This window comes from Dermacentor variabilis, chromosome 10 (assembly GCF_050947875.1).
Source record: "Dermacentor variabilis isolate Ectoservices chromosome 10, ASM5094787v1, whole genome shotgun sequence".
Taxonomy (NCBI): domain Eukaryota; kingdom Metazoa; phylum Arthropoda; class Arachnida; order Ixodida; family Ixodidae; genus Dermacentor; species Dermacentor variabilis.
In genome coordinates this window covers 121,932,061-121,945,257 of record NC_134577.1, presented here as the reverse complement: position 1 = coordinate 121,945,257, position 13,197 = coordinate 121,932,061, and the positions used below count along the sequence as shown (strand labels likewise).

At 46.8% G+C, this 13,197-nt stretch overlaps 1 protein-coding gene across 2 annotated transcripts in view; it reads right to left on the bottom strand.

Annotated features, from left to right (window-relative positions):
* LOC142560935 (uncharacterized) overlaps positions 1-11,708 on the bottom strand; it is a 34,688-nt gene extending 22,980 nt beyond the window's left edge. For both annotated transcript variants that reach the window (XM_075673363.1, XM_075673364.1), the window contains exon 1: positions 9,039-11,708. The gene's annotated coding sequence lies outside the window, so the exon portion shown is untranslated. The remainder of the gene's footprint in view (positions 1-9,038) is intronic.
* Between the last annotated feature and the right edge of the window lie 1,489 nt (positions 11,709-13,197).

The window sequence follows — 13,197 nt, the reverse complement described above, 5'->3', positions numbered from 1 at the left end:
AATAATGAATACCTTCTTCCGCAAGCGGGATAGCCGAAATTGTACGTAGAGGAGCCCAAATGGCGAGTCTAGAAATGAAACAGACTTTATACTCTACGCTAACCCTGGAATTGTACAAGATGTGGACGTGCTCGGCAAAGTGCGCTGCAGTGACCATAGTATGACGAGAACTCGAATTAACCTAGACTTGAGGAGGGAATGGAAGAAACTGGTACATAAGAAGCTGATCAATGAGTTAGCGTTAAGAGGGAAAATAGAGGAATTCCGGGTCAAGCTACAGAACAGGTATTCGGTTTTAATTCAGGAACAGGACCTTAGTGTTGAAGATATGAACGACAATCTTATGGGCATCATTAAGGAGTCTGCAATAGAAGTCGGTGGTAACTCCGTTAGACAGGATGCCAGTAAGCTATCGCAGGATATGCAAGATCTGATCAAGAAATGCCAATGTATGACAGCTGACATAAGGAAGTATAATATGGATAGAATTGAACATGCTCTCAGGAACGAAGGAAGCCTAAAAGTAGTGAAGAAGGAACTAGGAATAGGCAAGAATCAGATGTGTGCGTTAAGAGACAAAGCCTGCAATATCATTACTAATATGGATGAGATAGTTCAAGTGGCTGAGGAGTTCTGTAGAGATTTGTACACTACCAGTGGCACCCACGATGATAATGGAAGAGAGAATAGTCTAGAGGAATTTGAAATCCCACAACTAACACCGGAAGAAGTAAAGAAAGCCTTGGGAGCTATGCAAAGGGGCAAGGCAGCTGGGGAGGATCAGGTAACAGCAGATTTGTTGAAGGATGGTGGTCAGATTGTTCTAGAAAAACTGGCCACCCTCTATACGCAATGCCTCATGACTTCGAGCATACCGGAATCTTGGAAGAACACTAACATAATCCTAATCCATAAGAAAGGGGACGCCAAAGACTTGAAAAATTGTGCACCGATCAGCTTACTGTGCGTTGCGTACAAATTATTTACTAAGGTAATCGCAAATAGAATCAGGAACACCTTAGACTTCTGTCAACCAAAAGACCATGCAGGATTCCGTAAAGGCTACTCAACGATAGACCATATTCACACTATCAATCAGGTCATAGAGAAATGTGCGGAATATAACCAACCCTTATATATGGCTTTCATTGATTACGAGAAAGCGTTTGATTCAACCAAAACTTCAGCAGTCATGGAGGCATTACAGAATCAGGGTGTAGACGAGCCGTATGTAAAAATACTGAAAGATGTCTATAGCGGCGCCACAGCCACCGTAGTCCTCCATAAAGGAAGCAACAAAATCCCAATAAAGAAAGGCGTCAGGCAGGGAGGTACGATCTCTCCAATACTATTCACAGCGTGTTTACAGGAGGTATTCAGAGACCTGGATTGGGAAGAATTTGGGATAAGAGTTAATGGAAAATACCTTCGTAACTTGCGATTTGCTCATGATATATTGCCTTGCTTAGTAACTCAGGGGACCAACTGCAATGCATGCTCACTGACCTGGAGAGGCAAAGCAGAAGGGTGGGTCTAAAAAGGTCTGTTCGATACAGCCAAGTTTCTCTGCACCTTCTGCACCTATTCGCGGTGCACTGCACCTAGACCCTCGATTCTCCGAGGTGCAGCAGTTCACCCTGCACCCCCGTGCTTTATTGAACGGGGTGTAAGGCAAGGTGCCGCCGCGGTGCACTGCACCCTTGAACCTTGCAGCGAGTGGGTGCAGCCCGGCACCCCCTGCACTTTTTCATTTGAGGTGCCGTGCACCTTTTTCTGAATCGAACAAACCTAAAATTAATCTGCACAAAACTAAAGTAATGTTTAACAGTCTCGGAAGAGAACAGCAGTTTACGATAGGTAGCGAGGCACTGGAAGTGGTAAGGGAATACATCTACTTAGGTCAGGTAGTGACGGCAGATCCGGATCATGAGACTGAAACAATCAGAAGAATAAGAATGCGTTGGGGCGTGTTTGTGCGTGCGTGTATTTGTCATACAAAAATCCCTCACATGACCTGATCCTAGGTGCCTAGGGACAGCATCGTTTAGGGATTTTTGAGAAGGCGAGATGCTGGCGCCGAGCGACGCCGTGGCGTGTTCGTCCTCGGCGTGATCGTTCTCTGGCCCGCGCGTTGCTCAACATTGCTCATGTGATTGTACGTGCGTTGCTTGTGTGTTGGTTGTAGGTTCTGTGTTACTTGGCGGAAGGCCGTGAGTAGTGGTAGTGCAGCAGTGCGGCTTTGGCCTCGGTGAACTCTGGCAGTACAGAATCTGCGTTGTGTGACCCGTGCTTTCTAGAGAACCCGGCGGTGGTGACGATTGAAATATCGAAGTGGCCTAGCGCCTCGGCAGCGAAGTTCAGCGAACCACCATTGGAACCACGATGTGGCGTCGCCGTGTCCGACTTTGCTTAACGGACATCGAGGGATGTGCTGCTCGCTGCAAGTTATGTAAATGCAACTGCGTCGACAGCCCACTGTTCAGCGCTGAATGTGTGTTTGGTGTGCTGTGCTTGAAACGAGTGGTGCAGCCGTGCAGCGGGGGTGGCTGAGGAGCAGAGTGGCTTAGGGGCTCCGTTTGCGCGTTCACAGACATGTGCTTCCGTCTTGGTCTCATTAGCGGCTGTCGCGGGACTGTGGTGTGCTAGCTCCTTGCTTAGTATAAAGTTTACGACGCTAACACACAGCACGTTCACGTTTTTCCGCGCTATATGTCATTTGCATGACGGCCGAGTTGAAAACGAGACATATAGTGTTCTTTGCGTTTGTGTGTTGTAAATTACTTTCTATTGTGGAAGTTCTGGGAGTCTTATTACGCAAGGAGTGCGAACGTAAACATAAACGCATATGTGTGTCTGAAATTTTGAATGACCCATAATACCCTTTACTACTAATAAGTTGGCTACACGGCCTGTGTGAATCAGCTACCGTATGTTGCGACGTTCTTCCATGTGGTATACTGATGCATGGTGCGCGTTTATTTCCGTTCTGTTGTAAAAACCATTTGTTTATTCACTCAATACAAATGTACGGCTTCTTCGCCGCGGTACATTTTAGTTACGTGGTGAAGCATACTAAAAGTGGGAGGGGGCCGCTATGGGCCAGCATAGTATGTCCACTTAGGTGACCTGAGAGGCGGCGGGTGCGCGAGTGTATAATTAAAGGACTCTTATTACGTCCAGTGACAGTGGCCCCTTTTCACTTTTAGTATGCTTCACCGCAGTACATTGCTTAGGCTTCACCGCGAAATATTAGTGTACTGCGAGAAAGATAATCGTAAAACGCCTAATTATGCAACGCTTATTTTGTAGCTTGCTACACCGCAATACAGGGGTGTAAATAAGCATGGTGCAATAAAGCATACTAAGAGTGGAAAGAGCACATAGGTGTACACTGTGCTCATTATTTACATTTGTGACATAATTTGCAAGTGCATCTGTGCTCATGGTAAGCTTCATTGACAATTATTCGTACATTACAAATTCATATTGCAGGGAAGCTTACTAAAGCACATTTGCCATTATGGTACGTGTTATTCACGTTCAATGCAGGAGCACAATGCGGATTCTTGCCCCTGCTTGTGGCTGGACTGCACATGCTCTTTGAGAATTGATTCATTGTTCATAAGTGCACTGGTACTTTACTCTAAACTGGAGGGCTCAAGTTGATATGAAAGGACAATTTTTATTAAGGGGACAAGATGTTGCTGAGATGGTTGCAGCACAGCTTTTTTTTTCTTCCAGGCACCTTTTCTACTTGAAGCTTCCATTGCAGTGTTTCGAGCCTCTTTGAACCAGCACATAGTGTATATAAAAATTGGACACTGATTGGGAACATCACCTAAGTTCATGCCTATCTGTAGTAAAAAGGTGTAGCATGACCAGACAAAAATAAAAGAAGGGGGTGGGCTGCAGCAATACTAAGTGTTAAATGGTGCTTTATCCTTTCCCTCGAGTTTTCTGTTTTTGTACTTTTTATGGATCCTCCGCAGTAACCACGGAAGTGCCGAACTTGAGCTTGTTGGTTTCAAGTCTCGTGGTTGTTACTAACAGAACAGTGTGATAAACGAACAAGGGCTTGGAGGCATCAGTTCACCTTGCTTGCCTCATGGTGCTGCTTCCTAAGCACGGTGAGCATCCAGGCCAACTAGGAAGGGAGGTTTGTTGCAATTGCTTCTGAACTTTATTGCCACCAAACCAACAGTGCTCTCAATGACAGCTTTTGGACAGTAGAATGCTTGCACCCAGCAGAGCCTTAAGAAGGAAGCATTCAAGATGTGGAAAATGGGCTTTTGAAGCTGGCAGCATTACTGAAGGGGCTTTGCCCATCTGCCCTCTTTATGAATACACAAAGATGATTTCCTCTTTAAGAGGGATTGTTTCAGAGGTCGTTACATGGCAACAGTGTTGGGTGTTTAGTAGCTTGTCTTTGCCCACTGTTAATAATCTGTTCCTTCTCCAGTGCCCCTGTGAAGTGCCTACTCTTTGGACACAATGTGCTCTCCATGCATGCATGCATTTTTAGCTTGTAAAGACATGTATTACCCCTTGCCTCAAGCTGGTCCTTGCTGATGTCGTCCAAGAAGGCATTGGGGAGTATGCCAATGTACACTTACAAAACACTGTTGATACCAGTGAAACCAAATTAATGGAGCTGCTGTTCTTTTTTTGTCCACTCCATCCTTGTTAGTTACAATGAGCAATGTCCGAACAGAAGGCATATGTAGTTGGTCATGCATAGCCTGCGCACTAAGACTTGTTGGCATGTTATGACCTTAGCACAGTGTTTATATGTAAAAACCTCCTGATGTGTTGATGACTTCCATCTCTTTATCACACTTTGCCTGATGAAGCCAGCAAGTGGGTCAACCAGATGTTCAACAGGCTTCCCACAAGTTTTCCCAGAGTCTCCTTTACCAGGGTGCTGCTCATAGATATCTGTTTTCTTGACCTTGCACTGCACTTCAACCATGGCCACACCTGCTAAACCTATAGCATGCGATCAAAAAAGTGCTATACATCATGTTGCTCCAAACTCGTGACGTGCTACAAGGCCTTGAGGAACACCCTCATTTATTTATGCCCTCATCATACTGTATGAAGCTTCGCATGATAAGTGCGACAATTAACATCTGCTGGTTTTTCAGTGTTATTCCTGTCCAGCTTGCTGAAAGCTGTCCTGAGTGTTTCAAAAGCAAATGACTGCTGCTGGACAAGAAGTGCTTAAAACAAGGGTCGCTATAACCACATATGTCACACGAAATGAAAAAGGCTACTGAGTATACAGGCGGTTTACTTCATATCCAACAAGCTTAGTTCTCCCTTTGCCAGTGTGTAAACTCAACTTGCCACGAACACTTGGTCTCGACAAACTATGTGCCAGATGCTGTGTCCCCTGCAAAGCTGAAGATGTGCATGAGATCCTGACACCCTGCAGTGGCTTCTACACTGGGCAAACAGGCTACTATAAAAAGGACTGCCTTTACTAATATGCTAATAACATGAAAACGGGCAAATATTTGGCTATTCATTGGACCCAACTGCAGGTGCAAGCCACTCTTCCACCAGATGTGTGTTTTTCACAGAAACTGGAGCTATACAAATGTAGATAAAAACAATGATGTTTGAAAGTAGTAGAGTTGAACTATATTTTGCACAAGCAGTGCTACCTGCAGCGCTGGTACCTTAGAGCCACAATTCATGGCTGCACCACCATGAAAAGGCACTATTCTTGAATTATTAACATCTATTATATTTATGGCGGCCATACATTGCAATTACATATCCACATTGTGTGCAATATGGTTAAATGTCAATTATGATAGCCATTCCTAATCTGAAATGCAACAAAAGAGCAAATATAGGGAACAAATTGCAATTCAAAGAGACAAAAGACAACCAGTGCACAGGATAAGTGACAGACTTCCTTTTATTGAAAAAGAAATGTCACATGGTGTCATGCCACCAGCAGTGGGTAGCAATCTTTCAAGCTCGGGTGACAGAGGCAGAACTTGGGAAAATACTACAATCACGCGGTAAAACGGCCTTGGACACAAAAAACCGACATCATATTGTACAGAATGAAAGGGCAAGACTCCATCTAAGAACAGTCTGTAGCACCACATACTTGACATGGTGTAAGAAAGGTTGACATGCCCTACCCATAAAGAAAAAGCAACAAACGCAGAAAACACGCCTTAAAATGCAATGAGCAGAGTCTGAAACCAAGAAAAAACAACCCGAAAAAGGTTTCGCTAAGTGTTTCAACGATTAAAATTGTCAAACTGTCTCATCACCTCTTAATGAACCTGCACCGCTGGAAAGGAAGAAAGGAAAGGCCAATAGCAGGGCTGTAGAAAATGTCACGAAATAAATATACTTTACTTGCCAATAATACCTGTGGTTTAGTTGTGGTCTGTGTATAAACTAATTGTGTATGAACTTTTCTTGTTTAGAATAGTTTAGCAGATAGAGAAAAAATGACCATAAGAGCACCAGGTGCATGCTTAGTCTACGCACGAAAAGCCACTGCTTTCTTACTTTCTTTTTTTCCCTCTACTACTACTCATGCGTATTTAAGTGTCTTAATAGCACTGCTAACATCCTACAGCAAACCACAAAATTGGGCAAGTTGTGGCATAAAGAAAATTGCAGTTTCACTCATAATGTGAAACAATGATGCAGTAGCTGGTGAAATATGCACAAGAAGCTTACTTCATGCAGTGTTTGTTGAAGTGAACATTTGCCAATGCAAGTCGGTAATCTCCTTAAAAAAGTTAAATAACTAAGAGTCTTATTTATTTGTGGGAGTTGTGCCTCCCAGTGTTGATGATGTCCTTGATGAGTTTGGTGCTTTCCCACTCATGGGGATTGGCCAAGAGTCGGGCAGACTTTGCATGACTCTTGTGTTGAAGTGGAAAGACTCAGCTTTTCTTCCTCCTCTTTCATATACGGACTTGGCCACTGGTCTACACCAAAACAACCCTTTAGCTTCTTACTGCTGAATTCGTTTTGGTTTTCTCAAATCTATATTTTGGCTACCCATTGCTAGGTCTCGTGCTTAATCAAAGAATGAATCAATGAAATGAATCAATTCTCAAAGAGCATGTGCAGTCCAGCCAAAAGCAGGGGCAAGAATCCGCATTGTGCTCCTGCATTGAAGGTGAATAACACGTACCATAATGGCGAATTTGCTTTAGTAAGCTTCCCTGCAATATGAATTTGTAATGTACGAAGAATTTTCAATTAAGCTTACCATGAGCACAGATGCACTTGCAAATTATGTCACAATTGTAAATAATGAGCACAGTGTGAACCTATGTGCCCTTTCCACTCTTAGTATGCTTTACTGCACAATGCTTATTTACACCCCTGTATTGCGGTGTAGCAAGCTACAAAATAAACGTTTCATAATTAGGCTTTTTACTATTATCTTTCTCGCAATCACTAATATTTCGCGGTGAAGCCTAAGCAATGTACTGCGGTGAAGCATACTAAAAGTGAAAAGGGGCCACTGTCACTGGACATAATAATGGCAGAGTTCTGACTGGTGTGGTTTAAACCTGTTGCCAGCTTTGCGGGTCAATGTTGCCAGACTGCCTGCCAAATTTGACTGGGAAAAACGTTGTCAAATGTAGTGAATGCAACGACGCCATTTTCAAAGCGCACAGAGTTACCAGATCACACGCGCGCAGGCTCCCAGCTCCCGACAGTACTGGAAAGGTGCTGTATAACCCGTGCGCTTTCGAATCGCTTGCTTGTTGTGGGCCCTCTTCTCCGACGGTACGAAGCGCTTTCTTTCACTGCACATGCTGTGGCTGGTCAGCGCGGGACAAGGCTTTCGCTGGATCTGAAACTGAAACGCGTCGCATAACACTTGGGGCGTGATATATCGCTGCGCACTCACGCTACAACGTTAGAAAAGGGTTGCATCGCCTTGATTTGCACAGGCAGTCTCCTGATGATTACACTGCTAGCAATACACTTTTCGGAAACGGAGACGCGTCGCATAACACTTGGTGCGCGATATATTGCTGCGCGCTCTCGCTACAACGTTAGAAAAGGGTTGCATCGCCTTTCTTTGCACAAGTATAGTCTGCTGGGGATTACGCTGCTCGCAATAAAGACTTTTCTGAAACTGACACGCGTCGCATAACACTTGGGGCGCGATATATTGCTGTGCGCTCTCGCTGCAGCGCTAGAAAAGGGTTGCATCGCCTTTCTTTGCACAAGTATAGTCTCCTGGGGATTTCACTGCTCGCAATAAAGACTTTTCTGAAACTGACACGAGTCGCATAACACTTCGTGCGCGATATATCGCTGCAGCGCTAGAAAAGGGTTGCATCGCCTTTCTTTGCACAAGTATAGTCTCCTGGTGATTACACTGCTCGCAATAAAGACTTTTCTGAAACTGACACGTGTTGCATAACACTTGGGGCACGATATATCGCTGCGCGCTCTCGCTGCAGCGCTAGAAAAGGGTTGCATCACCTTTCTTTGCACAAGTATGGTCTCCTGGGCATTACGCTGCCCGCAATAAAGACTTTTCTGAAACTGACACGCGTCGCATAACACTTCGTGCGCGATATATCGCTGCGCGCTCTTGCTGCAGCGCTAGAAAAGGGTTGCATCGCCTTTCTTTGTACAAGTATAGTCTCCTGGGGATTACGCTGCTCGCAATAAAGACTTTTCTGAAACTTACACGCGTCGCATAACACTTGGGGCGCGATATATCGCTGTGCGCTCTTGCTGCAGCGCTAGAAAAGGGTTGCATCGCTTTGATTTGCACGAGCAGTCTCCTGGCGATTATGCTGCTCGCAATACACTTTTAGGAAACGAAGACGCGTCGCATAACACTTGGGGTGCTTTAATTCGCTGCGCACGATCGCTGCAACGGGGCGAATTAAGTGTTTGCTGTGCCTTTATCTGCGTAAAGAATTTTCCTGAAACGCAACACAAAACCCCCGGGGCTTTTTTTCTGGCTACGCGCGCGGTGTCCGCCGAAGTGCGTCGTGCGCCGGCGCGGATCTATCGCTACGTACTTGCAAGTTATTTTTACCTGCTTGCTTCTGCTTCTTGTCTGTCACCATGCAAGGGCTGCAGCCAATGCGCTTTCAGAACTTTCAGTCGTCACAGCTGCGTAATGTTTTTAAATATTCTGTGAATCCGGTTGAATGCTGCAGTGAATGCAAATATTGCAGCTCGAGGTATTTCTCGGTTGGAGAGGGTTACGGCCGGAGCAGCGTGAGGTTTCTCAGCCCTGCCGATGCACCATTGGAGTGGCTCTGAAAAGAGCCATTTGTGAAGAGAAAAACATTCAGACGAAGGAGGGTTGGTGACAGCAGGGCCATCCAAGCAGCTGCGCACGAGGTTGTCTTAGAAGGGGTTGCGGCGGGCGATTGCCTCCATCAGCCGAAGGAAGCAGTCTGTGATCCCTGGTCGCCCGTTCACCGACATCCACCAGGCCCAGGCAAGGTGCGAGCGCAGCAGAGCCGGCGAGGTTTTGTTACCGTTTCGAACAAGTCGGCGCTTCGGCTTCTGCCACTCACTCTCTATGCGTTGAGTGTTTGCCCCTGTTACAGGGCCCACAAAGTTTACGCTGTGATTTACGGTGTGCAAGTCCAAGTTCAATGGCGCTCCATTGGCATCTGCAAGAGTGGGTATACATTGATACGCAGCCCATTCATCGCTGTGAACTGTGGTGCCTGGGAGGACATTTTGGCGATTAGGGGGTCGAGGGTAGCGGCGTCCCTCTTGTCAACTTCGAAGAGCCTCAGCTCTTTTGTCTTAACGCAGAGCATTCCAAAAATCCATGGACCCCAGTCCGCTACACTGCCGTAGTTGTTATAGCACCTGGGAGGAACGTTGTCTTCAGTGAGGAGGCGACCTCGGTTTGATTTGCGTCTGCCTTTCATTCGGCACTCGTCGATCTGAACAACCTGGCCTACACCTCCCATCGGCAGCTTTTCTAAAAGCTCGGCCAGCGCCACCTCCCTAACATAATTTCTCCAGTCCCTGCGGGTGCTATTGCTCATTTTAAATACATTCTGCACCAGCTTTTTAGTGCTCCTGGAGGAGAGCCCATTAGCCAAGGCGTACGTCAACCAGATTATTTCCCTTCGGGAGAGTTTCGCATTGGGGCGTCCCAGTATGTCGGTACAAGCAAAAAATGAGCCCTGCCCTGGCTGCCCGTGCAATGCATCGGAACCGCGGAGCTGTGAAACCTGCTTCCTGTAGCGGTTGCATTTGAAGCTAGGTCTGGTACCTTTTCTGTACCGGCGATGGTATGTGACGACTTCTCCCTCGCATCTCGGCTCGCTGGTATTGAACCCTAGATCCTTGCAGACGCCCCAGTAGTCAGACGTCGGTGGACAGCCTTGACGGGTTCCGGTCCTCTGAGGTCGAACTGTCAGCGTCGGCACCAGCCCGACTCCACGCAGAAAGGCCTCTTCCGCGGCAGGGTCCCTGAGGATGTCCGAAATCTCCAACACACTTGGGTCCATCCGTCGCGTCGTCATTGCGAAATCAAATGATGAGACGAAATTGTTGCAGTATTTATAAGCCCCTAAGTGGATGCGGGGGAGGGCGATTCGGATGAAACGTGGCTTTCCGTACAACGCGTGGCTTTCCGTACAGCCAGGACAGTTTAGCGGCGGCACCGAGAAGCAGTGCGCATGCGCGGTGGGTCTGGCGTGTGAGAATTCTACCATCGCGCGCATTGCGTCACGCAAGCGCGCGCGTGTCGTCTGCTACACGCGCACCGCAACGAGCCGTACGCTTCAACAGGGGTAACAATGGGAGTTTTAGAATAGGGGCCCCAATAGTTTGGGGCCCCAAAGAGCTTTGCGGGTGTTAGCGTTGGGGCACGTAGGAGTGTAGAGTTTTAGAATGGCAGTGACTACAGTGACGGGGCCCGGTACTTTAACATCTGCACTACAGTGACGGGGCCCGGTACTTTAATATCTGCACTACAGTGACGGGGCCCGGTACTTTAACATCCGCACTACACTGACGGGGCCCGGTACTTTAACATATGTACTACAGTGACGGAGCCCGGCACTTTAACGTCTACACTACAGTGACGGGGCCCGGCCCCTTTACCACAGTGACGCTGTAGCGACGTCAGTGGCCGCACTTCTTTCAAACATTTTGTGCAAACAATTTCGAGCACTTCACGGCAGGCACTGAACTTTATTAAGGTCCTGAGGAGCGACTCCGAAACGCGTGCGTCTATTTGTCGTACAAAAATCCCTCACGTGACCTGATCCTAGGTGCCTAGGGACAGCATCGTTTAGGGATTTTTGAGAAGGCGCGATGCTGGCGCCGACCGACGCCGTGTCGTGTTCGTCCTCGGCGTGATCGTTCTCTGGACCGCGCATTGTTCATCATTGCTCATGTGATCGTGCGTGCTTGCTTGTGTGGTGGTTGTAGGTTCTGTGTTACTTGGCGGAAAGCCATGAGTAGTGGCGGTGCGGCAGTGCGTCTTTGGCCTCGGTGAGCTCTGGAACTACAGAATCTGCGTTGTGTGACCCGTGCTTTCTTGAGAACCCGGCGGTGGTGACAATTGAAATATCGAAGTGGCCTAGCGCCTCGGCAGCGAAGTTCAGCGAACCACGATGTGGCGTCGCCGTGTCCGACTTTGCTTAACGGACATCGAGGGATGTGCTGCTCGTTGCAAGTCATGTAAATGCAACTGCGTCGACCGCCCACTGTTCAGCGCTGAATGTGTGTTTGGTGCGCTGTGCTTGAAACGAGTGGTGCAGCCGTGCAGCGGGGGTGGCTGAGGAGCAGAGTGGCTTAGGGGCTCCGTTTGCGCGTTCACAGACATGTGCTTCCGTCTTGGTCTCATTAGCGGCTGTCGCGGGACTGCGGTGTGCTAGCTCCTTGCCTAGTATAAAGTTTACGACGCTAAAACACAGCATGTTCACGTTTTTCCGCGCTTCATTTGCATGACGGCCGAGTTGAAAACGAGACATATAGTGTTCTTTGCGTTTGTGTGTTGTAAATTACTTTCTATTGTGGAAGTTCTGGGAGTCTTATTACGCAAGGAGTGCGAACGTAAACATAAACACATATGTGTCTCTGAAATTTTGAATTACCCATAATACCTTTTACGACTGATAAGTGGCCTACACGGCCTGTGTGAATCAGCTACCGTATGTAGCGACGCTCTTTCGTGTGGTAGAATGATGCATGGTGCGCGTTTATTTCTGTACTGTTGTAAAAACCATTTGTTTATTCACTCAATACAAATGTACGGCTTATTCGCCGCAGTACATTTTAGTTACGCGGTGAAGCATACTAAAAGTGGGAGGGGGCCGCTGTCAGCCAGCATAGTATGTCAACTTAGGCGATCTGAGAGGCGGCGGGTGCGCGAGTGTATAATTAAAGAACTCTTATGTCCAATAACAGTGGAGATCATTAACTGTAGCACCAAAGTAGTGGACCACTACCAGAACAAAGGCATGTAGTATGCCATCTCAATTCTTGTGCTTATGCCAGTCTTCTTTTTTACAGCAATAGCTGCTATGGGCGAACTCCTCTGGTTGTTCTGATGTTACTGGTGTTGTCACTGGAATTCCCGAATTTCTTGCTGGAATATTGCAAATAATGTTCTCATTGTGCTGCGAGGATTCAAACATATGATCAAAAGAGTAGCAGTCCACAATTCTACATTTTAGCCACTCTGCTGAAGGTTCAGTCGCGGTGAATACCAATCCCGGAGAGCGTGATCTAGCCAACAGGTGCCATGATTGGCTAACACCTGCTCAATGTCTGTGTACTGTATATAGAGCTGGCATCCACACCTTCAAGTTCTTACACATCACCTTCCCACTTGTGAAGGCAGTCTTATGTTAACTTTTCTTCTTACATGTGATGACAATGATTGGGTGCACCTGCTTCATTAATCTTCTTCTAGTGCTTGGCTTCTCAGATTTACTGGATGGAGCTGTTGGTGTCTTGTTTTCCTCAAGCAAAGCGCAAGACCTAGCAATGGCTAGACCAAATAGAGATTTGAGAAAACCAAAACGAATTCAGCAGTAAGAAGCTAAAGGGTTGTTTTGGTGTAGATCAGTGGCTAAGTCCGGATATGAAAGAGGAGGAAGAAAAGCCGAGTCTTTCCACGTTAACACTGTGAGGCACAACTCCCACAAATAAATACGACTCTTACTTATTTTACTTTTTTAAGGAGATTACCGA